This window comes from Tachyglossus aculeatus, chromosome 9 (genome assembly GCF_015852505.1).
Source record: "Tachyglossus aculeatus isolate mTacAcu1 chromosome 9, mTacAcu1.pri, whole genome shotgun sequence".
Classification (NCBI taxonomy): domain Eukaryota; kingdom Metazoa; phylum Chordata; class Mammalia; order Monotremata; family Tachyglossidae; genus Tachyglossus; species Tachyglossus aculeatus.
Window position 1 is genome coordinate 13,197,329 of NC_052074.1, and position 22,496 is coordinate 13,219,824.

General features: G+C 43.5%; 1 non-coding gene across 1 annotated transcript; it reads right to left on the reverse strand.

The window, feature by feature from the left end:
* Positions 1-22,007: 22,007 nt before the first annotated feature.
* LOC119932675 lies at positions 22,008-22,145 on the reverse strand. The gene has a single exon (XR_005452417.1). It is a non-coding gene; the product is annotated as a small nucleolar RNA SNORA7 (small nucleolar RNA).
* Positions 22,146-22,496: the final 351 nt, after the last annotated feature.

Sequence of the window (22,496 nt, forward strand, 5' to 3'; positions counted from 1 at the left end):
CACAGGACCTGTCTGTGTCCTAATGGCATTAGTGGTACTTGAGTCTTGACTGATTTGTGCTAGAAATTTTCCTGGAATCCAGCATGATAGAGTTAAAAACAAAGAGGTAGTAGAACTGTGAGCTGCTTGTGGAACAGGGACTGTGTCTGATCTGATTATACCGTATCTACCCAGTGCTTAGAACAGTGCTTGGCACATAGAAGGAAGCAGCATGGCTCTGTGGAAAGAGCCCGGGCTTTGGAGTCAGAGGTCTGGGGAGGTTACATAGTGATCAGGTTGTGCCACGGGGGACTCACAGTCTTAATCCCCATTTTACAGATGAGGTAACTGAGGCACAGAGAAGTGAACTGACTTGCCCAAAGTCACACAGCTGGCAACTGGCGGAGCCAGGATTTGAACCCATGAACCCATGAACCCATGACCTCTGACTCCAAAGCCTGGGCTCTTTCCACTGAGCCACGCTGCTTCTCTAGTAGTGACACAATGAGAGGTATATATTCAGATAAATTACTTTTCCTTTTTCTCAATGACTCTTTGATTCCTGATTTTTTTATCGGTGTGTGAAGAGTTTTGCTGACCTAAATAGCCATTATTGATAATAATAAGTCACCACACTAAAAATTGGCATTGAAATTTATAAATAAGACCACCACTATTGACCCATTCCACTGCTTCTGCATATCCACCTAAATCAATTAGCCATTAAATCCATGTATAAAATAATGTTCAATAAAAATGCTTTAAAAGGAAAATCATCTCATTTTAAATAGAATGAATCCAAAAGATGACCCAAGGATCCTGGATGAGTGCTTTGAGGTTCCAAGACTCTAGGCTTATAAGACAGTCATCGCTAACACAGACCGGCTAATAGTTCAACGGTAATTGGAATATTAAATACAATGTGTCATTCTGATTATGTAGACTATGCATCAGGGTATTTTATGTAATTCTTCTGAGTTGATTCGAGAACTGTCGAGGATAATTTGAATGTCATTTTCCTCAACACACAGCCTCTTTTCCATACTTGCATATACGTACTGTGCCGCGGGCCACACTCAAAATAGAATCGATCCATTTATAACCCGATTAGCCAGACTACATTGGTTCACGTTCCAAATATTCCATTTGCAAAGCACTCCATTTTGCGCTAACGAGCTGAAAATATATGTTTGCACTAATGACCTGAAAATATATAGAGAGAAGCAGTGTGGTTCAGTAGAGAGAGCCCAGGCTTGGGAGTCAGAGGTCATGGGTTCAAATCCCGGCTCTGCCGCTTGTCAGCTGTGTGACTTTGGGCAAGTCACTTCACTTCTCTGGGCCTCAGTTGCCTCATCTGTAAAATGGGGATTAAAAGACTGTGAGCCCCACGTGGGACAACCTGATCAGCGCTTAGAACAGTGCTTTGCACATAGTAAGTGCTTAACAAATGCCATCATTATTATTATTATTATTATTATTATACGTTGGGTGGCATATTGGGTTAATGTATCAGCCCCTATCCCTCAGGGCTCCAAGTTCACCATCGCTTCAAGTCACAACTGAAACACGGGGTTTCTGGCCAATGCATATTAATAACATCTCGTTTTTACGATTATTAATCAATACCACCAAAGTAGGGGGCTCTTTCCAGAGCACAAAATTAGAAATCACTTTTGCTCCGTGTGATTTCTAGTCTAAATTTGGCTGGGATGGAAGTGACCCTTTAGGCCCTTGGCAGCTGCTTCTGCTGCTACCCAGGAAATATCCCGGCATAAAAGATTCGTAGAGCAACCCGTTCACCGATAATATGGGCAACAAGTACCTGCCCTCCTTGTGCGTGAATGGAGAAAGAACAGGTAGCCTTTCAACTTCAGATGCCAAACGGCCATCTGAAAATTGTGAACAAGTTAAAGGAAAGAAAGAATTAGGCCATAGGCTATTTCAGGATTCCCCAGATGGACAGACATAAGGGACTCCATGCCGCAGTCAGAGTTGGCCGTTTTTCTCTCTGTATGTAATGTCAATCAGTGACCTTTGATCTCTGAGCGTGTGATCAGTTCTCCCCTCTTGGAAAAACAGCAAGACTCAGCTCCCACAACGGCGATATAAACACGGAGTTACAAATGTCGGGGGATTTCACAGTTGAAGTTGAGGCTCGGTACTTTTCTTTGGACGACATTGATTTACTCGCTGCGTAAAGGTGGAGGGAAGATCGGTTTAATTAATCTTAAATATCTCTGCAATTTAAGAATTGTAGGCCTGGAACAAGTCCTGTACTAACACGATTAGCAAATATTGACTTTTGAGTATAATAATAATGTGTCATCCGAAACCCTTGATAAGTAACTTAAGTACTTCCTTAGCTTGCATCTTATTAAATTAGATGAGGTAGGGTTGAGGCGCATTACACAGAGACACTGAAATGAAAAAATCAGACCTAAAGATTTTAACATTGATCTCAACAGAGTTCAAACGCCCCGGGAACAGAAAACACCCAAGTTTCAGGCTCGTTCCCCCCTCAGCGTAAATGCTCTATTTTCTCTCGCCGCAAAAGAAGTGCCATAATTTTCACGGTGCCAACTGTGGTAAACATTCACTATTTGTGATTTTTTGACAGCTGTAATCAATCATCAGATTAGGTACGATGACCATATAATTTTCGTTTTATGGAAGGTTAACTTCCCCAGATTACGAGCTTTTGATGTGAAAAATACGGAAGAACGAGCCGTGTCACACTTGTGGGCCCGTGAATGTGGTAAGCATAACTTCCCCAACTCTCTTCATAAGGTTCAACTTAAAAATGTGTACCGGCGGTCAACCAAGACAAGAGTTAAAGGATGTGAGGCTGTTCAGCTGCAAACCTGACAAATCTGACTGTATTGATTAGTTTTCAAAGGCTGGAGAGCATGTGGCCTACGATAGACTAGGAAGAGGGGTATGGGGGGCCCCAGTGCAACGGGGTGGAGCTCGAAATGTCATCAAAGCAAATGGACTGTGAATGTTGCTTCAAAGCTTGTCATTAGTTGCGGGGTATTTGGCCACAAAGCTTGTAAAGAGCTTTTCCTGGAGGGGAAAAGGTATGACAAAATGCACTTCTTGGCAAGGAGACTTCTGCTCAAAGAGCAGGACACATTAATTCTTGCTTGATACATAAAATTAATTAGAGGATTAACATCCTTTATGAAATTTTGCCAGATATATATATATATATTTCCGTTTTAGCAGGAATAGACCCCGGGCCTTTTCTGTACTCTAATGAAATTGCAAATTGACTTGTGTTCAAATGATGCTTGACTAAAATGAACAATTAAAAATGTATTGCTAACAACGAGATGGATCAGCTGATCTTTTTAAGGATTAATTGGTTCCAGGAACCATCTTCCTTATGCAACATTCCAACAGAAATTGAGTATTTGTAACTGGACGAGAAGTTGACAAAGGAATTGTGACTGTGCAGACACACGCCTTATAGATTTAAGTATGAGCCAGCTGTGAAATGCAGATATATTATATAGGCAAATCCTTTACATGTACAAATGAAGGGCAGTGAACCTGGTTTTCTTTCAGCATAGGACCGTAGCAATCCACAACAATCTATCATGTAGCCTTTTGTGCATTTTCCTGGAAGAATTTTGCAGATGAGGAAACTGAGGCACAGAGACATTAAGGGATTTGTCCAAAGCAGGCTGGTGGTGGGGTTCATTCATTCATTCATTCAATCATATCTATTGAGCACTTACTGCGTGCAGAACACTGTACTAAGCGCTTGGGAAGTCCAAGTTGGCAACATCCAGAGACGGTCCCTACCCCGCAACGGGCTCACAGTCTAGAAGGGGGAGACAGACAACAAAACAAAATGTGGACAGGTGTCAAATCGTCAGAACAAATAGAATTGTTCTAATAATAATAATAATGATGGCATTTATTAAGCACTTACTATGTGCAAAGCACTGTTCTAAGCACTGGGGAAGTTCCAAGGTGATCAGGTTGTCCCACTGGGGGCTCACAGTCTTAATCCCCATTTTACAGATGAGGTAACTGAGGCCCAGAGAAGTGAAGTGACTTGCCCAAAGTCACATAGCTGACAATTGGCAGAGGTGAGATTTGAACCCATGACCTCTGACTCCAAAGTCCGGGCTCTTTCCACTGAGCCACGCTGCTTCTGTGTCTCTAATAGGATTCTCTATCTCTAATAGGATTAGCACCCAGGTCCTCTAACTCTCAGTCCCACGCCCTACACATTAGGGCCTAGAAATATATTCCCCAGGAGGATAGTTTCTAGTAATAATAATAATAATAATAATGGTATCTGTTAAGCGCTTACTATGTGCCAAGCACTGTTCTAAGTGCTGGGGGAGATTCAGGGTAATCAGATTGCCCCACTTGGGGCTCACACTTTTAATCCCCCTTTTACAGATGAGGTAACTGGGGCTCAGAGAAGTTAAGTGACTTGCCCAAGGTCACACAGCAGATGAACGGTGGATCCAGGATTAGAACCCACGTCCTCTGACTTCCAAGTCTGTGCTCTTTCCAGGAAGCCACATTGCTTCTCTAGCGGTGGTAGTAGTAGTAATATAGTAGTAGTAGCATTTATTAAAGATAAATTTGTATGTATGTTTATTACTCTATTTATTTTATTTGTGCATATTTATTCTATTTATTTTATTTTGTTAATATGTTTTGTTTTGTTCTCTGTCTCCCCCTTCTAGACTGTGAGCCCACTGTTGGGCAGAGACCGTCTCTATATGTTGCCAACTTGGACTTCCCAAGCGTTCAGTACAGTGCTCTGCACACAGTAAGCGCTCAATAAATATGATTGAATGAATGAAGATCTAATCAATCGATCATATTTACTGAGCACTTTCTGTGTGCAGAGCACTGTACCAATCCCACCCGTTGGAAAGTACAATATAACACTATAACAGAAACATTACCATTTGTAAGAGAAGCAGCGTGGCTCAGTGGAAAGAGCCCGGACTTTGGAGTCAGAGGTCATGGGTTCAAATCCTGGCTCCGCCAGTTGTCAGCGGTGTGATTTTGGGCAAGTCACTTCACTTCTCTGTGCCTCAGTTACCTCATCTGTAAAATGGGGATTAAGATTGTGAGCCCCCCGTGGCACAACCTGATCACCTTGTAACCTCCCCAGTGCTTAGAACAGTGCTTTGCACATAGTAAGCACTTAACAAATGCCATCATTGTTATTATTATTATTATTATTATAACTGCAACCTGTTGGCCCCCTGCAGAGTCCCCCAAATCAGAAACAACTGGGGAAGCAGCATAACTCAGTGGAAAGAGCCCGGGCTTTGGAGTCAGAGGTCATGAGTTTGAATCCTGACTCCACTAATTGTCTGCTGTGTGACTTTGGGAAAGTCACTTCACTTCTCTGTGCCTCAGTTATCTCATCTGTACAATGGGAATTAAGACTGTGAGCCCCCTGTGGGACAACCTGATTGCCTCATAACATCCCCAGCACTTAGAAGAGTGCTCTGCACATGGTAAGTGCTTAATAATGCCATCATTATTTATTATTTATTAGTAGCATTTATCATCCAAGACAATTTCCAAGTCGAAAAACAAAAACAAAAACAAAACCACCCTTGTATGCATTGCTGGGACCTTCTTTCAAAAGAGTTAGAAAAATTTTCATGAGATTTTAAAAAATGCTCTATGTCGCAGTATGGTGGCTTCTAATTTGGATAATGCAAAGTTAAAATAATTCTCGAGATACTGGACCCGCCTCTAATAAGCTGAAGTGGAGCAAGAAAAGAGAGCTTCCAAACCACTATGTGTCTGGATCCTCCCGTTAGAAGCTGGCGGGAGACGTTCTCTTTAAATCAGTTAATCAATCGTATTTATTTATCGGGTACTTAGTGTGTACGGAGCACTGTACTAAGCGCTTGGGAGAGTACATTATAATAGAGCTGGTAGACACGTTTCCTGCTCACAAGGGGCTTACAGTCTAGAGGGAGAGACAGACATTAAAATAAATTACGGATATGTACGTAAGTGCTGTGGAGTTGAGGACGGGGCTATTAAAGGGTACAAATCCAAGGACAAGGACAATGCAGAAGGGAATGGGAGAAGAGGAAATGAAGGCTTAGATTGGGAGGGCCTCTTGGAGGAGATGTGCTTTTAATAAGGCTTTAAATCATCAGTCAATTGTATTTATTGAGTGCTGACTTTGTGCAGAGAAATGCACTAAGCACTTGGGACAGTACACCATAGTGCACGGGTGCAATCCCTGCTCTCAAGGAGGGCAGAGGCCCAGAGAAGTGAAGTGACTTGCCCAAGGTCACCCAGCAGACAGGTAGTGGAGCTAAGATTAGAACCCAGGTCCTTCTGACTTCAGGCCTGTGCTTTTGGAAAGGTGCTTTTCTATCTGTTCCTTCTAGCGCAGTTATTCTTTTTCCTTAAATCCTTGGGCCACTTTGGCCCCAACCCCATGGCCGCTAGATGAACAGGAAACCCTAGCTTGTGGGAAGCTACTATCTGGAATAAAATAATAATAATAATAATAATAATAATGATAATGGTATTTGTTAAGCGCTTACTATGTGCCAAGCACTGTTCTAAGCACTCGGGGGGAGATACAAGGTAATCAGGTTGTCCCACACGGGGCTCACAGTCTTAATCCCCATTTTCCAGATGAGGCAACTGAGGCACAGAGAAGTTAAGTGACTTGCCCAAAGTCACACAGCTGACAAGTGGTGGAGCCCGGATAAGAATCCATGACCTCTGACTCCCAAGCCTGTGTTCTTTCCACTGAGCCATGCTGTTTGTTAAGTACTTATTTGTTGAAGGCAGGGGAATGTCACTGTTTATTGTTGCATAGTACTTTCCCAATTGCATAATGCTGTGCTCTGCATACAGTAAGCGCTTAATAAATATGAGTGAACGATTGAATGGTTATATTGTACTCTCCCAAGCGCTTAGTACAGTGCTCTGCACACAGTAAGCGCTCAATAAATACGATTGAATGAATGAATCAAATGCCAAGTCTATTTTCCAATGCCATGCATTCACTGATTCATTCAATCGTATTCATTGAGTGCTTACTGTGTGCAGAGCACTGTACTAAACGCCATGCATCCAACCCAAACAACTGAGTCTAGGAATACCTGCAGATCTGTTATTAGCCTAAATCACACACACACACACACACACACACACACACAAACACACATTCTCTCTCTCACTCTCATTCTTGGAAATGGAGCCTGGGCTTGAGGAGAAAGGCATGTCTTGGGGGTTATGTCAGCCTGCGTTGTGCAGGGAAGTTGCATCCCTTTGTAAGAGTAATTAGGGTGAATGAGTTTTCACTTGTGGGTTTTCTTTATGTAAACCTGTGTGATGAGTGAATCCACACTATTAGGAACAGTCTTTCGATAGGGTGGGAAGCGAAGAAGAGGAGTCGGCTGGGCTGAGCGGGGAATCAAGATCAAGAAGACGAGGGAGGAATGATGGAGGGAAGAATAGCGTGAGGGAACTAGCAGGTGGGAGTTGGAGTGGTAGAATGTGGCAGGGAGAAAGGGTGTGATTTTCCATCCTAATTTAGACAGGAGAGAAGAAACATCCATCAGTCGATGGTATACTATTCCAGGGCACCATAGAAATATTTGGGAGGGGACAGGAAAAATTAGTAGGCAGGAACCCTCATCCCAAGGACCTTAGTATTGGGTATCAGTTAAATATTGACCAGGAACGGCGGTACCTATCATGGAGGGTGGAAGTGGGAATGGCTAGAGGTGAGAAATGATAGTTATTTTAGGCCGCCTTCTGCTTCAACCCTGTTATCAAGGAGTGATTTTTCATTCATTCATTCATTCAATCATATTTATTGAGCGCTCACTGTGTGCAGAGCACTGTTCTAAGGGCTGGGGAAGTACAAGTTGGCAACATATAGAGACGGTCCCTACCCAACAGCGGACTCACTGTCTAGAAGGGGGAGACAGAGAACAAAACCAAACATATTAACAAAATAAAAGAAATAGAATAAATATGTACAAATAAAATAAATGAGTAATAAATACGTACAAACATATATACAGGTGCTGTGGGGAGGGGAAGGAGGTAAGGCGGGGGGATGGGGAGGGGAAGGAGGGGGAGAGGAAGGGGGGACTCAGTCTGGGAAGGTCTCTTGGAGGAGGTGACCCCTTCTTACCAAGGGATGGGATGCGAGGAACCTGCCTGGATTAGACTACTCAGTCTAAATGGGGACTCAGACAATCTGTCTTACTACTACTACTTAGTTCAGTGCTTGGAAGAATAGAGAGTTGGTGGGCACATTCCCTGTACACGATGAGTTTACAGACTAGAGACAAGCTTACATTCTACTATTCATCATCATCATCAATCGTATTTATTGAGCGCTTACTGTGTGCAGAGCACTGTACTAAGCGCTTGGGAAGTACAAATTGGCAACATATAGAGACAGTCCCTACCCAACAGTGGGCTCACAGTCTAAAAGGGGGAGACAAAACCAAACATACTAATGAAATAAAATAAATAGAATAGATATGTACAAGTAAAATAAATAAATAAATAGAGTAATAAATATGTACAAACATATATACATATATACAGGTGCTGTGGGGAAGGGAAGGAGGTAAGATGGGGGGATGGAGAGGGGGACGAGGGGGAGAGGAAGGAAGGGGCTCAGTCTGGGAAGGCCTCCTGGAGGAGGTGAGCTCTCAGTAGGGCCTTGAAGGGAGGAAGAGAGCTAGCTTGGCGGATGGGCAGAGGGAGGGCATTCCAGGCCCGGGGGAGGACATGGGCCGGGGGTTGATGGTGGGACAGGCGAGAACGAGGCACGGTGAGGAGATTAGCAGCAGAGGAGCGGAGGGTGCGGGGTGGGCTGTAGAAGGAGAGAAAGGAGGTGAGGTAGGAGGGGGCGAGGTGATGGACAGCCTTGAAGCCCAGGGTGAGGAGTTTCCTTGTCTTGTCTCATCTTATGCCGTCGTCTCCAACCCATAGCGACGCTGCAGACACATCTCTCCCAGAACGCCCCACCTCCATCTGCAATCGTTCTGGTAGTGGATCCATAGTTTTCTTGGTAAAAATATGGAAGTGGTTTACCACTGCCTCCTTCCGCTACTACTGATAATAATCATAGTAATAATAATAATAGTCATCATATTTACTAAACACTTTTTCTTGTGCCAAGCACCACACTAGGTGCCAGAATAAATACAAGATAATCAGGTCAGATAATCAGGTGGAGAAGCAGCATGGCTCAGTGGAAAGAGCCCGGGCTTTGGAGTCAGAGGTCATGGGTTCAAATCCCTACTCCACCAATTGTCAGCTGTGTGACTTTGGGCAAGTCACTTCACTTCTCTGGGCCTTAGTTACCTCATCTGTAAAATGGTGATGAAGACTGTGAGCCCCTCAGGGAACAACTTGATCACCTTGTATCCCCCCAGCGCTTAGAACAGTGCTTCACACTTAGTAATCGCTTAACAAATGCCATTATTATTATTATTATTATTATTATTATTAAGACAGTTCCTGCCCTACATGGGGCTCATAGTCTAGAATGGTTGGAGCAAAACCTCACAGTCTTGCCAGCCAGCATTATGAAAGCATATCAGGACTCTCAGCATGTTCCAAAGCAGAGTTAATATGACTACTTAAAAACAAAAAAGAAAGTCATGACCACTCTAGGTAAGCCATATTACCTAGTCACCCACTCAAGATACTCAGCATTGCCCTGATTTGAAGTTACGTAGAGGCTACTGTATGGATAGAATAGAGATGACTGAATGAATTGTGTGATCCTGGGTAAATCACTTCACTTCTCTGTGCCTCTGTTATCCCATCTTTATAATGGGGATTAAGACTGTGAGCTCCACGTAGGACAAGATTTCTGTCCAACTTGATTATCCTGTATCTATGTCAGCGCTTGGTACAGTGCCTGACACATAGAAAGTGCTTAACGAATGTCATTAAAAAACAAAATCCCTGTTATAAACTCAAATCACTTCATCATTTTCTTCTGTTGCCGCAAAGGTTTCAGACACAGTAGGAGTAAATTGGCATCCCTAGAGCACGCTTCAGAAGTTGAGAGAGAGAAAAAAAAAGAAAGGACATCGTTTTCTTGTCCAAGACTTGCTAGTCTTGTTTAAATAGACGATACTCTGGAAAATGTCATTTTTCTTCGGCTGCCCTCAAGTCAGATCGTCTCACTGCTGGCATTGTGCAGAGTCAGCCTAAAAGGTGTATTGAGCATTGAGAGATTTGGTAAATATGACTTATTGTGCATCTTGTTCCCTACGGGGCATTCTGAAGAGATGAACTGAATAGCAAGTGTGAACGGGAAGAACAAGTTTCCAGTCCTGTCAAATTAATTAGACTAGTGTAGAATGAAGTGAGCTTTGCTGTTAGGTAAGTTGCAAACATGTAAAGAAAATCACCCAAGCAATTTTAAAAATGTTCCCCAGGTTTATGACTGTATGGGTGCATTTTGGGACTATTTTTGGAGTTAGGTGGGAGGGAATGGACTGAAATTAAATCACTTCAGTTGATGAAAAGTCCCTCAATGAAGATAGATGGGTCTGAAATACATACCTATGGCGAAAGCATGTTGACTGAACCTCATTTCTTCCCCAAGGACCCCACGGGGCCAAGTCCTCTCCCAGAACTTTGTCCTTCTGGGACACTGAGGGAGCAATGGAATTTAATCATTGCTGGGTTTTGTGTGTGTGTGTTTGTCTAGTCAGGTGCTTTCTTGTTCATTGTTTGATCTGCCAAGCCCTAAGTAAGTAGAGCTCCTCTTGGCAAAATTTTCACCTGCTTAAAATAGAAAAAAATAGTTTCAGCCTGGGCATCAGAAGCTGGAAGAAAATATGGACCCTTACCTTAGCTGTTTCTGGTGTTGGCTGGTCTCTTTCACTACTAAGGAGAGACAAAGAGGACATAGATGGACTTTTGCATTGTTTGATCTGCCAAGCCCTAAGTAAGTAGAGTTCCTCTGGGCAAAATTTTCACCTGCTTAAAGATAGAAAAAAAAAAGTTTCAACCTGGGCATCAGAAGCCGGAGGAAGATGTGGACCCTTACCTTAGCTTTTTCTGGTATTGGCTAGTCTCTCTCACTCCTAAGGAGAGACAAAGAGGACATAGATGGACTTTTACATTGTTTGATCTGCCAAGCCCTAAGTAGAGCTCCTCTTGGCAAACTTTTCACCTGCCTAAAGATAGAAAAAAAAAGTTTCAGCCTGGGCATCAGAAGCCGGAAGAAGATGTGGACCCTTACCTTAGATTTTTCTGGTGTTGGCTGGTCTCTCTCACTCCTAAGGAGAGACAAAGAAGACATAGATGGACTTTCACAAAGCAGGGGCGAATTAGGTCAGGCACATAGAAAACTCCTGATGGTATTTAAAGAGTTGATCAAAGAGAGTTGAGTAATCTTTCCAGGGTGATCTTTGAAAATAAGATTGACACTCCTGTCAATCTGTCTGAGGAGGTTTAGTTTAATCCTACCAGGAGGCAGGGGGATGGACTTAATGAACTTTCATGATTCTTTCGAACCCTAAAATTCTGAGAACAAATGTGACTCAGTCCTTCAGAATGGCCAAGTTGCCTTTAAAAGAATGGATTTGCTTTTAAAGAAAATTTGCTTTTCTTTAAAAGCAAATCCATTCGTTTAAAAAATTGATAAGACAATTTTATCTTCATGTGTTCTCATCCAAGCATATAATATTATCATCATCCTTATCATCACTATTATTCATCTGGTCTTAAATCAAATGGAGGTAGTGGTACTTGAAGAAAGATATTCATCATCATCATCATCACTATTATTCATCTGGACTTAAATCAAATGGAAGTAGTGGTACTTGAAGAAAGATATTCAAAGCCTAATAAAACAAGGATCTGCCCTCAGAAGTTTCTATTCTAAATTCTAAATTCTGCAGATTCAACCAAAAAATCAGTAGAGTGATGTGAGAAGCAGTGTGGCCTTACTGGATAGAGTACAGACAGGCCTGGGAGCCAGCAGGTTCTGGATTCTAATCCCAGATCCACCACTCATCTGCTGTGTGACCTTGGACAAGTCACTTCACTTCACTGTACCTCAGTTCACTCACCTGCAAAATGGGGATTAAGACTGTGAGCCCCTTGTGGGACATGGAATGTGTCCAACCTGATTACTTTGTATCTACCCCAGTGCTTAGAAGAGTTCCTGGCACATAGTAAGCACTTAACAAATACCATAGGGAAAAAAAAAGCATGGGAAGAGTTGATATTCTTTTTTAAACTCTTTTTATATCTTCTTGCATATACTTTAAGAAATCTTCCTCAGTTCAATTAGTATACATTATCACATCCAAATTTCTTTACTTTGAGGGGACAAAGAACCTAGACCTCTGTTAGATGTTGTCTGCGTGGGCATCTATAAAGCATTCATATTAGGGGAGCCCATGGACCTCAGTCTGGGTTTTCCATCTTCACTTCTACTTTTCAGCCTTCCCCTTCCCCACTTCACCTGATTTTTATTTATTTATTTTTTTATACTTCCCAAGTCCATTTTCCCTCAACCATCCCTCAGGTCTGCTAATTCTAGCTGACTGGGGTGGACTCTTTTTCTGTCAGGGAGAATGGAATTTGTAATCATAGCTGGAAAGCAGGTCTGCTGTTTTATATCCCATCCTGCTGCATCCTATTCTCAATAAGATGTCAGAGGGTTTGATGTGAGAAACTCGCTGCTAATCCCAATCCCCCCCTCCGCCACCTCCCCAACACACCCCTCTACGTACAAACACACACACACACACACCCAAACAACACACACACCTTCCCAGCAGCCCGGATTGGGAGCGGAGAACGGCCCCTTCCCCGACCACGGGTGCCGCTGACTTAGATTTCCCATGTAACTGATGAAAATGTCTCCGGCAAAACGACAACCATAAAAGCTTTGCTCGCTTTGGCAAGTGATGCTAGGCTGACTGAAAGGTGTCTCTGCCCTTTGGATGTCAAAAAGCCCAGGTTGCGCTCTCATTTTTCGTTCTCTAGGGAGCTCACAACCACTGCGTAGTAGCTTAAGCGAAAGACTTGTCATCTCCCAAATGAAGGAAATTAATGTCCACGGTGAGTAACATTTCAATTAAAATTCATCACGGACAACAGGATTTATATCTTCCTTGAACAAAGTGAATCATTTTGGTGCCGGGAAATGGGCTTCATAAACCTCCAACGTCGTGGAATGTCGACTTCCACTAGGACTTATTTTATATCAGTAAATAAAACATCGTATGACGTTTTTGTCACTTCGTCTGTTTCGATGCTTAAGGAAATAATGGTAGTGCTCAGAGGTTATGGGACATTGTTTATCAAGGCCTGTATGCGATGCCACAAAGTATAAGTAACGCTCTACGGGGTGATGATTGATCCCTGCTGCATATTTTAAAGCTCCTTTCATTGCTTATCGAAACCTTTTAGGTAATGCACTCCTCTCAGATATCATTTTATGTTTGAAAAGCTTTATAATTCATAATGAAAAGTTGCTAGTTACCCCAGCGAATCCATAACTTCAATTATTCTGTGTGCAAATGGTTGGACTGCATTTTGACCAATGTTTATGGTGTTTGGCAATTTTTCAGTAGCTACTTTAGTCTGATATGATTAATTTCCTGCATAATACACGGCTTTGCATGCGTGGAGTTGAAATAATCTCGCCAGGCAGAAGGGAAATCGAAGAGCTTGTATGTTTCAGTTTTAAAGACATTTGAAACATAACATCACAGTTTTAAGGATGCCAGTAATAACACTGGCTATCCACCGATGAAGACAACCACGAGACATGAAGTTGCTGATGAGACTCAGCAGCGTGAAAGTCATTACCTCCCTTTCGAGTCCAGCTAACTCTTCCATAAAACCAAGATTTCCCAGAAGGGGAGGCGTAGCGGACTGGAACCGGCCAACTCGGACAGTAGCCGCGACGGAAAAGCAAGTCGTCTTTTGATTGATATTTGTCCATCGACAAGGATTTTGGGGGGGCTTCCAAGGCCCACAGTGCTGAACCATTGCATCTTTAGGGGTGGAGGCCCACAGTCAGTAAGGTGCGATGTAAAATAGGCGCAATCCAAATGGCTACCAAATGGTCTCGAAGCGGAAATCCTCAAGGACTTCGGAAATTGAAATCAACCCAACAAGCTAGATATCACGGGAAACTTGGCGGAAAGCGTCATTTGATCTATCCTTATATATGTTTTAGGAACATTGATTTGATTATTCAGACGATTTGATTTTAATTGCTTTATTTCAGGTGGCTCGTACTTCAACCGCTGGTGGATTCTTTTTGGAACGGCAAGGCACCACAAGCTACTTGTAGAGCCTGTCTGTCCGGCTCTCTGAGGCCCTGGGGAAGGGAGTTTATTTGGCTCTGGGCCTAGACAGATGACACCTCAGGAATGGAAAGCAGAAAAAAAAATGCGGAGATCACAGAGTGTCCTTTCTGAAAAAGGGGGTTCCTGGGGAAAAAAGACTCAAAAAATGAGATTTGTCCATTCAAAAAGATATTAGGAGCAAGTTTGAAGGAGGCCCAATTCCTGACCCCCATGGGGCTCACACTTTTGAGAAGCAGCGTGGCTCAGTGGAAAAAGTCCGGGCTTTGGAGTCAGAAGTCATGGGTTCAAATCCTACCTCTGCCAATTGTCAGCTGTGTGACTTTGGGCAAGTCACTTCACTTCTCTGTGCCTCGGTTACCTCATCTGTAAAATGGGGATTAAGACTGTGAGCGCCCTGTGTGACAACCTGATCAACTTGTAACCTCCCCTGCACTTAGAACAGTGCTTTGCACATAGTAAATGCTTAATAAATGCCATCATTATTATTATTATTATTTAATCCCCATTTTATGGATGAGGTAAAATCTTGGACCGTCTCTTTAGATAAATGGAGACCACCTCACCGCCCGTTAGAAGTGGAAGTGCTTTTATTGTGGCCGTGCGATCCTGTTATATGCCACTTGGGTTATCTTTCCATGCCAGGGGACAAACCTTTTGTGGCCTCAGTGAGTGCATAATGATAATAATGATAATAATGGCATTTATTGAGCGCTTACTATGTGCAAAGCACTGTTCTAAGCACTGGGGAGGTTACAAAGGTGATCAGGTTGTCCCACGGGGGGCTCACTGTCTTCATCCCATTTTACAGATGACTAACTGAAGCACAGAGAAGTGAAGTGACTTGCCCAAAGTCACACAGCTGACAAGTGGCGGAGCTGGGATTTGAACCCATTTCCCCACCCTCCCCTCTACATCACCTATACTGCACCTCTTAAACACTATGTCTCTATACGTTGCCAACTTGTACTTCCCAAGCTCTTAGTACAGTGCTCTGCACACAGTAAGTGCTCAATAAATACGATTGAATGAATGAATGAATGAATAAACACTATGTCAGCCCAGCCCCACAACACAGTGCTCGGCACACAGTAAACCCTTAGTACATACTATCATTATTGCTGCTATTACTACTACTACTACTAATAATGATGGCATTTGTTAAGCATTTACTACATGCAAGGCACTGTTCTAAGCACTGGGGAGGTTACAAGGTGATTAGGTTGTCCCACAGGGGGCTCACAGTCTTCATCCCCATTTTACAGATGAGGGAACCAAGGCCCAGAGAAGTGACTTGCCCAAAGTCACACAGCTGACAATTGGCAGAGCTGGGATTCGAACGCATGACCTCTGACTCCAAAGCCCGGGCTCTTTCCACTGAGCCACGCTACTTCCCGCTGCTTACTATTTATACTCTCTCTCTCTAGACTGTAAGCTCGTTGTGAGCCAGGAATGTGTCTGTTATATTGTTATATCATACTCTCCCGAGCGCTCTTTACAGTACAGTACAGTACTGTCTCAGTTACCTCATCTGTAAAATGGGGATTCAGACTGTGAGCCCCACGTGGGACAACCTGATCACCTTGTATCCCCCCAGTGCTTTGCACATAGTAAGTGCTTAACAAATGCCATCATTATTGTTATTATTATTATTATTATTATTATTATTATTACTTTGCACACAGTAAGCACTCAATAAAAGATTGGCTGATGGACTGACTAGGAAGGCCTGGCGTTTTTACTTTAGTTACCCGACTCCTTCAACCGCAGGGCACAGCTGACCTCCTACTGGACACCCCCCTGTGTGATCTGCAGGGCAGCCATGGAGCGGCCCCTGGGGCTAGGGAGGTGAGGCTGTGATGGCCACCTCCTCTGTCAGCATCGAGTGTCTTTGGTCTCCCAACGTCTCCCTGGGCCTTTCCTCTCAACCTCCCTCTTCCTCTCCTCCAGCCCCACTGTGGTTCTTTACGTGAGGCTTAGTGAAAAGGGCATGAGCTTGGGAGTCAGAGGTCTTGGGTTCTAATCTCGGCTCCGCCACTTGTCAGCTGTGTGACTTCGGGCAAGTCACTTGACTTCCCTGTGCCTCAGTTACCTCATCTGGAGAATGGGGATTAAGACTGTGAGCCCCACCTGGGACAACCTAATAACCTTATATCTCCCCCAGTGCTTGGAACAGTGCTTGGCACATAGTAAGCACTTAACAAATACCGTTTTTTTTCTCTATAGCGTACCAAAGTTGTAAACAGGAAGTTGCTCCATTGTGCCAGGGCACTCAATAAAGTTGTACTTCCTATGAAAATACATTATAAAGAAACAGCTGAGCCTTCTAAAAGAGAGATTTCCATTGCACAGGCTGTTCACAGATTGCAATTACCGCCACCCCCCCCCAACACACATACACATATCTATGTAAATATGTATATATATAAATGACTTTCCTGATCATAGAATGCACGGCAGGGGCTTTCTCTCTAGGGGATGAGTGAAAAAGCAAAATTATCACCGTGAAGAAACAGAATCACCTGCTGGAGCCATCAGCTAAGTTTATTTGAAAGAAATCCTGAGTTTGTCCACTCAGCCCTCCCTAGCAGATGTCCCTGAAATCAGCGGGAATCGGGGATTTCAAAGGACATGGAAGGAACTCTGTCAGTTCAGCCAGATGGGAAGGGGAAAAAAAAAAAAACAGGGGTCTTAGCAGGGGAATCTGATTAATGAGCTCAAAATAAAAAGCAAAGAATTATACTTGCATCAAAATGGAATTTTGTCGAATTTGGGGTTAACACAACTGTGTAAAAGAATATAATAATAGTCTACTAATACTCATGGCTCAGTGGAAAAGAGTACGGGCTTGGGAGTCAGAAGTCATGGGTTCAAATCCCGCCTCCGCCAATTGTCAGCTGTGTGACTTTGGGCAAGTCACTTCACTTCCCTGGGCCTCAGTTACCTCATCTGTAAGATGGGGATTAAGACTGTGAGCACCCCGTGGGACAACCTGAGAATGTTGCTTTGCACATAGTAAGCGCTTAATAAATGCCAATATTATTATTATTATTACTGCTACTACATACTAATGCATCTGGCAGATACCTAAATAAACCTTAACTGGCCCATTTTGGCTTCACCCATCCTTGTCTCTTTTATGGAAGAATAAAGAGGAAGATCAATTTAGTTAAAATAGCTATGCTTATACCAATAAATCAACCCATTTTTCACCAGTGGCTGTTTGCAGAAAAATGAGCAAAGTAATCAGTAAGTGATGAAATGTCCCCAGAAAGGTGAATGCAACCCTTTCTTTTTCTTATTTACTTTTAGGTCTATGCACCCTTGAACAACTATAAACAACTGAGAGCAAAGCATAAAGGAACCTAAGAAAACTTTTATATTCTCTAAACCGTAAGTGCCAGAAAACAGGGCTGGGTAGTTTATTTTTCCGCGTGTCCGTGTAGGATTCCCCAAAAGGTATTTTTTCAAAAAATGTTCACTGGTCAGTGGCAAATTTTATGAAGTGCATAAATACATTACTTTCATAAAATCTACTTCTCGGAGGACTTGATGTGTATCTTCAATAAAGTGAGCTTGCAAAGTGCTTATATTTTCAGGCCAATGGATGTTTATGTATTTTTAAAGTGATTCGATCTGGGCATCTGAGAGTGTGGGGAGAAGGGAGGTGAATAATTGGAAAGAGAAATGGGAAAGGAGGAGATTGTTCCAAAATTCGAAAGCAGAGCCGACCATTTCTTTTCCGGAGGGAGTGGAGACCAGGGAGATCCTGTTTCTTTTTCGAGTGTTGAGATTCTCAGTTAACACAGTCTCCTTCTCCTCAGCTAGGAGATACAACCCTCTGTGGACAGTCACTAGTTTTTTTTCCTGCTTTCTCTACTTGGCCAGTGAACAATTTTCCAAGTAGGATGCTTCATCCCTGGGAAAAATAGACACAAGTATCGATAATCTGAGATTGTTTTTTTTTTTAAATGTATATGTCAATAGCATGTGCTTTGCTTCATAGCCTGTATGGAAATGTCAGGGGTTTAATTGGCAGCTGTGAATAGCAGCACCTGCAAACAGCTCAGAGCTTGTTCCTGTGGTCTGGCAACATTCTTACTTTCTGCTTTAAATAAAGGCTTACTCACCGAGACAGAAATAACTGACGGTGGATGATTGATGATTGCCCATCACGCAATGGCTGACATCTACCGTGCACCGGAGCCATTTACAATCTCACTTCCAGATTTCATTAACAGGGGCATGACATCTAGGGATGGGATTGATACAGATGGCAACTCAGTAACCTCTCTCAGAATGGCTAACATATACAGAATTTATGTTAAACATTGAAAATACATCACACTGCGGGACAATATGTTCCATGCAGTACACTTTCAAAGCCCTTATTCGTTTGTATCGGATTAACATTAAGGGAGCTCTGGCGCTTGATATTCTGATAGAATAAGGAGGAGGAGGTAGAGGAATTATATTTCGAATTTCAAAAATTCAGTACTTTCAAAACTCACGGGTCCAGGGGAAAATTCAAGCGGGACCGGGGCACAGAGTAGTAGCTGCCATTTTATTTAAAGGGTAAAAATAAGGTGCAAAAACACCATATCTCTAGTGACCCCTCTAGATTGGAAGCTCCTTGTGGGCAGGGAACCTGTCTACCAACTTTGCTACATTGTACTCTCCCAAATGCTTAGTACAGAGCTTTGCACGCAGTAAGCACTCAATAAATATGATTGGTTAGCCAATACCCTGCTTCTCTGCACAAATGTCTGCTGTTCAACAACTCATGGGTCATCCCACAGCTTGGGCCCCCGAAGGACCTTGAACTCAAACTAGTAAATTGAGTTCAGGAGCCAGAGGCCAAGTGTAGCAAACTAGCTCAGTCTGTTCCCTGAGACAATTCCGTCCAGAGACAGAAACACTGCTGATTTGCTTCTTTTTTTTTTTAACTCTGCCCAGCTCTCGTGTTTTGCAACTCACATCTGCTTTGAGTTGTTCCACAATTGGTTTTTGATCTTTTATGACCCTCATATCCTTTTACCACGTTGCTGTGATTGGATTCTGTTTTCTCTTTCGGACCATTTCGGGGGCGGAAGTTACCGTAAGCAGCACGGAGAAAGTGGGGAATTGCAGGGGTGGTGATGGGTTTAGGAGAGCCTCGTCTGCCCCCTTCACGCTTCAGATGAGATTATTTCGAATGAGGCCTCCTGGGGACAGTCATTTGGGTTTGAGAGCTGCATCCGCCTAGAAGACAGAACCAAGGGCGAGTCTGTTCCATCCTCAAAGATGTCATCCTCTTCCCATTCCACTGACCAAACCGCCTGGTGTCCTTTTCTTCCCGTTGTCCCGTCTTTTCTTCTCTGCCACATCCTCCTACCCAAGGGTAGGCTACTCCATCTGCCAATCACATGCAGGGATTTTCCCTATAAAAGGTCAGGGCTGCAGGGAAGGGAGGGATAATGTATCCCATCAGACTGTGTTTTTAAGAATGGCTTTGGATGGGGACTATGGAAGTGGCTGGGGACCCCAATGTGGGGTAGGCCCCCCCCTTAGCCTTGGACCTCAGAGCTTCGACCCCATAAACTCCCGTATTAATTAAATCCTGTGAGCCGAGACTTCACTCTAAATGTTTGCTGTCTTCGTACATTCATGGGGGGATTGACATTTAGGCTATCTTCCAGGATACACAGGAATCTCTATCCACTGGCATTCACAGAAAAATAAGGGGAAGGTTTATCCTATCTCAAAATTGTTACCTTTGGTTATCTGTCTAGTCAGTCTTTCGCAGCCATTTTTTTTTTTTTTGTTAGCTACAAAATCTCCTGTCACTCTTCTCTGTGTTAATTACATTCTTTCTTCTAGGAAGAAAAGTTAATTATATTGTATTTTCAGCTGACAAAGAGAAGGAAGAGGAAGGAGGGAGAGAGGTAGATGATGGCGGATGTTGTCCGGAGGTGAGAGAAGGGAGACTAGGAGATCTGGATCCTGTTCATTCATTCAATCGTATTTATTGAGCGCTTACTGTGTGCAGAGCACTGTACTAAGCACTGTTGATTCTGCCCTTCAACTGGGGCATCATTAAAGACCCCAAGCTTTAGTTTGGGTATCTGTTAAGTGAAACTGCTGGTGATGGAAATGGTGAGAGGGCTGCAACCCCACAGTTACAGGAGCAAAGAGGGAGAAGCCCAAAGCATGTTTCCACTCCCTTGAGCATCTCCAGGCTTCCTTCCCTGGCCAGGGCTGGTGAGCAGGGAACCAAGAGATTAGACACAGCCTCAGTAGCCCTAAACCACCAAATCCTGTTTGTGCTATTTGCGATGATGCTCGTTGGAGAGGATGAAATGCCGTGAGCAACTGTGAGGAGGTAAGCTTAATAATATCACGGCGGGAAGATTCAAGAGAACTCCTAGGGTAACGTGAGAGTGTAAGAAACTGCCGAGTCTTTGTGGGCAGGGATCGTGTCTACCGCTCTGTTAACCTTATACTCTCTTGAACCTTTAGTATGGTGCTCTGCACACAGGAAACGCCCGAGAAATGCGATGGATTGGCGGACCGAGGGAATGGACCGTTTCCAGTGCTTCTGTTCTATTTTCCCAAGTGCTTATTACAGTGCCCTGCATTCAGTGGGTGCTCAATAAATACCATTACTATTAGGCTGCATTTCACCATCAGGTGGATGGTTCTACCTAAGTAGTCCCACAGTGAGGGAGAGCTGTGGAAGAAAAAAGAGTCAAAAGTAGAGAGGAGGGTGACTCTTTTGGGCCCCTCCCCTCTCTGGGACACACCTCCCTTTCTCTACAGCAACTTTCCTTCCCAAGCACTTTTTAATCATTTACTGGCATAAGGGTGGCCCCTTAATGCCCCCTCCCCTGTGCATATTGCCCTCTTGGGATTAGCGGAGTTCCTGGGAGCCAATTTACAGCACTGACCACCATTCTCTGCCTGGACTCGTTCCTTCTGCCCATCTGGGCCCTATCTACAACCTGGGTGACTTCCAGATTAAAAATTTTCTAGGAACAAGACAAACAACTTATCGGAGATGTTGTTGATACCTAATAATAATAATAATTATGATATTTCTTAAATGCTTACCGTTTGCCAAGAACTATTCTAAATGCTGGGGTAGCTACAAGGTTATCAGCCTGGACACAGTCCCCCGTCCCAAATAGGGCTCACAGTTTAGGTAGGAGGGAGTAGGATTCAACTGCCATTTTACAGGTGAGGAAACTGAGGCACAGAGAAGTGAAGCCGCCTGCTCAAGTTCACACAGCAGACGAGCGGCAGAGTCAGGATTAGGACCCAGGTCCTCTAACTCCCAAGCCTGGGCTCTTTCCGCTAGGCCACACTGCTTCTTTTAAATACGTCCTAAATGATCTCCAAGCATCAACCGGTGGCTATGGGATGAATATTGAATTTCATACAGAAAAATAAAAAATTGTATATGTGTATATGTACATATATATTGTCTTGTCTTATGCCATTGAGTCGTTTCTGACCCGTGGTGACACCACAGACACATCTCTCCTAGAACACCCCACCTCTCCATCTGCCATCGTTCTGGTAGTGTATCCGTAGAGTATTCCTGGTAAAAATCCAGAAGTAGTTTACCATTGCTTCCTTCCATGCAGTAAACTTGAGTCTCCACCCTCGACTCTCTCCCATGCTGCTGCTGCCCAGCACGGGTGAGTTTTGACATGTAGCAGATTATCTTCCACTCATTAGCCACTGGCCAGGCTTGGAATGGAATGGGTATGCCTCTGCTTGACTCTCCCTCCCATAGCCGAGACCGGTAGAGTACCTGAAACTCTCCAGGTGCGACCTTGAGAGTGACATATATACAGTAAATATATATATAGGTATCTCAAACATATATAAATATATGTTTTATTTCAAAAAAATTAACTTCTAGTATGGGCAGAGTATCGGGGGGGGGCACTTATTAAATTTGGTTGGAAATGTGAATTGCTCACACTGTTCCTTCAATGACGCTTTATTTAAAATTAGAGTAGATTGGAGAAGCAGCGTGGCTCAGTGGAAAGAGCCCGGGTTTTGGAGTCAGAGGCCATGGGTTCAAATCCCGGCTCCGCCAATTGTCAGCTGCGTGACTTTGGGCAAGTCACTTCAGTTCTCTGGGCCTCAGTTACCTCATCTGTAAAATGGGGATTAAGACTGTGAACCCCC